Here is a 3708-nt window from a genome sequence, read left to right as displayed (position 1 = left end):
CAGCTACCCCAGCTTGCCTGAGCCCCGGCCTTGCCCAACCACAGCTCCCCTCAAGGGGCCAGGGCAGGTACTGTGCAGGGCCACTGCATTGCAGGCTCCCAACCAGCTCAGCTCTGAGCACTGCCTGAGGTGGTAATTCTGAGCCCAGGAAGTCCCTGCTGCAGCCCAGGGAGCTCCACCCTGCTCACACTACGCCCAACGTACACAGGCTAAACCAGAAGCCCCCCTGAGCCCAGCGTCCTGCCCCAGCCAGGTGGTGTTCCCCTGTGGGCAGGGCAGGGCGGCTGCACCCCACCCCTGTGGAGCTGTGTAGCCTGGGCCAGGCCCCACTGGAGCACCTCTCTGTGCCTGAGTCTGTGGAGCCCTGGGGCAGCTGCCACTCCCCACCCAGTCCCTGCTGTCCTCCAGCTGCTGTTTTTCAAGGGCCTGGCCAGGCTAGCCTGCCCACGGCACCTCCCCCACCTCTGCTTCTCCCCACACCTCTCTTTTGTCTCCTTCTCTCTCTCTCAGGTTTGGAAGAGAACTCAGAAGGTCTAGTCCAACCCCCTGCTCAAAGCAGGACTGTCCCTGTCACTTGTAGGTGTTATAGGGTTTTGGCCCCTTTTTGGTTGGTGCCTTGCCCCCCAGTGACGTCAGGGTGACATCAGGTTTTGGTGCCACCTAGATGGGTCGGGTGCTTCCCCTTTTCGCTTGCCACGTCTTTGATGTTCGTTGTTGGGGAGGCAGGTAGCCCAAGGGGGTCTTGGCCCTGGGCTGTCTTCATGGGGCTCCAAACCTCCCCTTTACCCCACTCTTACCATGTCCTCGGGCTGGGTAGATGCTGCTTACCGCAGGTCTTCCCCTGGATGATTTCACCTCATCCACACTGCCCACCTCAAAAGGGTCGGGTCTTCTTGGCCATCAGTCTTTCCAGGTCACCCCCCTCGGGCAACTAAACCTGCCCCATCCAGGGCTAGACTGTAACTGAAGAAAACTTAACTGAAAAATGACTGGCATCTGCCAGCAGGCTCCTGAGATTCTGTCTCTCTGGGCCCTTGGTCCCCTGGGGGACTTGTCCGTCTCTTTTACCCTCGTAGGTGTGGGGACAGGCAACTGCCCTGTGCCCAACCTCCGCCAGCTCTTCCAGCATGACCTCCCTGGGGCCTGGCTGACCTGTGATCAAGCTGTCCTGGTCCCACCCAGGGGTCTGTGATCCCCTGTGCTCTGCTCACTGCAGGGCTTCCCAGGGATGCCTGCGGTCCTGAGGGGCCGTCCCTAGCCACAGAATCTGAGCTCCTGGTCAGAGCCCCACTGTTCCCCTGCAGCATCTCATGAGGCTGCTGCTCCCTGGTGGGGCTCCCTTGCCCGTCGGCTCCCAAGGCTGCTCTCTGTCTTGCTTGTCTGGGTCCTCCAGCGGCACCCAGCTCCTTCTCCTGGCATCTGGGGTTTGAGCTTTCTGGCTCCACAGCCGGTGTTTCCTGACTGGCATTCCACTCCCCGGTGCTGGCACAGCTGGATCTCTGGCTGCCTTTTGAGCAACCCACGCTTCTTGGGAGCCACAGCCCCGGTGTTCACTGATATGCAGACTCAGGCAGCTGCGGAACTGCCAAGCCTATGCTGGCGTTTCCTTTTGGCTGCCGCTCATCCTGGCTTCTATGGTGAGTATTGGAGTGCATTGGGCAAGGGTTTGGGATGCAGTGGGGGGGCTTTTACCTCCCCTCTCACAATCCCCAACTAGATTATCCCAGTCAAGGCTTTGACTTACCTGGGTCTTAAAAACCTCCAAGGATGAAGAGTGCACAACCTTTCTGGCTAACCTCTTCCAGTGTTGTACTACCCTCCCAATGAGAAAGTTATTCCTAATATATAACCTAAACTTCCCTTGCTGCAACTTGAGACCATTGCTCCTTGGTTTGTCATCTGCCACCACTGGGCGTGTAGATAAAATTAAATTTCCCATTTACGTCAACGCAACTGCGTTTGTGTTTGCACGACCCAGAATTTCCCGCCACTTTAAAGTCCATTTAGCACCTTAAACTAACGCTACTCAGAGATATTTTAATTTGTGGTGCTTTCCAGTTATGCCACTCCAACTGTGGATTTTGTTTCTGCAAACAGCCAGGGACTCCAAAGTCTTCTAATGAATCCCCTTCACCACAAGGGGGCACTGTGTTCCAGCCTCTAGCCAGTAGGTGCTGCTGTGTGTTCTTTTTTACCCTCCTTCACTCCTCCCTCCTCCTTCACAGCATACAGTTCAGGTTGGGACGGGTCTGTTCAGACCAATTATTATTATTTTAAAATGGGGGAGAGAAATAATCCATTAATTTTCTACCCCCTCTTAATTCTTTGGGCCCCCCACTACCTATAGTGTATTTCCTCCCCCCCCCCCCCCCCCCAACCCATGTACCCTCCTGTCCTCCTGTCCCCCCCATGTACCTTCCACCTGTGACCCCTGCACCCTCCATCGTGTGCTGTTACTGCAGTGGCCATAGCTCCCGATGACAGCTACAGCATCACCATAATGGTAAGTTTTTTGCAAGTAGTTTGAAACTTTGGCGTGAGTGGTTACATGACTTCCTTCAATATTGCAGACCTTCTGAACTTCATCACATTCCATTTCAGAACCACGACCAAAAGTCCAAGGGCAGCAGGATGCTGCCTGCCGGACCCGACACCCAGGGTATGTAGCATCCTGGGTGATATTTAGGTAGTATGTCCTACCAACCTTGTGCAGGGGGGGTGGACAAAAGTCTGGGTTTTCAACTGTGCACCAAACCCCGCTCTTCTCCCTCTTCTTCCTTTCCTCCCCTCCTTGCAGAGAACTTTCATGGGCGGAACTCGCTGGGGCCAGCAACCAGCCCACAGCCCAGTGATGAGACAGCAGAGTGAAGATAGTGAAGAGGAGTAAAGTGAAAATATCTTCTTTTTTTTTTTTAACGTTTTGTATATAGTTTATATTGTTAAGTTGTATATAGTTATTGTTAAAGCTGCAGCGTTTTCAGTAAAGTGTTTTATTTTTGCTCTATATAAGTATCATGTTTTCTCTGAGGTGAGTGGATGGCTGGGTTGGTTTTTGGAGACTGTGCCTGCCTCAGCATGGTGGGGATGCTGTGCTTGGGGGGGTTTTATGGAGTCATGGCATTACTGGAAAGAGTTGTGAAGAGAACAGTCCACCCTGCAAACTGGAGGGAGGGAGGTGGAATGCTTGTTAAGTGTTAGCTAGGGTATGGTGCAGCCAGCATGTCTTGTAAGAAAAAAGACTAAACAACACCTCCAGCAGCAAGCAGGCAATCTGCAAAACTTCTCCATGCATGGACCTCCAAGGGCCTTTAGCCTTTAGCAAGTCGTTAAAAACTTTAGTAAGTCTGCATTATAATGCATTTGATGTGCACGGTCGGGAGTGGGGGGTTGTTGGGGTTAACGCCTGCTGCCGCAGCTCCAAAACAGCTTCTTTTTTTCTCTGTAGGCTGTACTGTTATGGGAGATGCAATGCAAAAAAAAATTTTTTCCAATGCTTTCTTTGCAATGCAATGTTTTCTTTACAAAATCCTGTATGCAGCACCTTTCAGAGCCAGGTTTTCAGATCCCTACCCCCGCCCCGGTCCACTGCAATCTGCTCCACCCCTGCAGAGATCTCATCAGATTTTGTTCAGGATTGCTCTGTCTTCCCTTGCCATATCTCTCCTCTCATCCTTCTCAAAGGACATGGAGAAGGTAAGAGGGAAATGA

General features: G+C 52.9%; 1 long non-coding RNA gene across 1 annotated transcript; it reads left to right on the top strand.

The window, feature by feature from the left end:
- Positions 1-2406: 2406 nt before the first annotated feature.
- LOC112550325 lies at positions 2407-2861 on the top strand. Its single transcript, XR_003094108.1, has 3 exons — positions 2407-2503; positions 2602-2659; positions 2798-2861. It is a non-coding gene; the product is annotated as an uncharacterized LOC112550325 (long non-coding RNA).
- The last annotated feature ends 847 nt before the right edge of the window (positions 2862-3708 follow it).

The sequence above is a fragment of the Alligator sinensis genome, unplaced genomic scaffold (assembly GCF_000455745.1).
Source record: "Alligator sinensis unplaced genomic scaffold, ASM45574v1 scaffold404_1, whole genome shotgun sequence".
Lineage (NCBI taxonomy): Eukaryota > Metazoa > Chordata > Crocodylia > Alligatoridae > Alligator > Alligator sinensis.
This window is presented reverse-complemented; position numbering and strand designations above follow the sequence as displayed.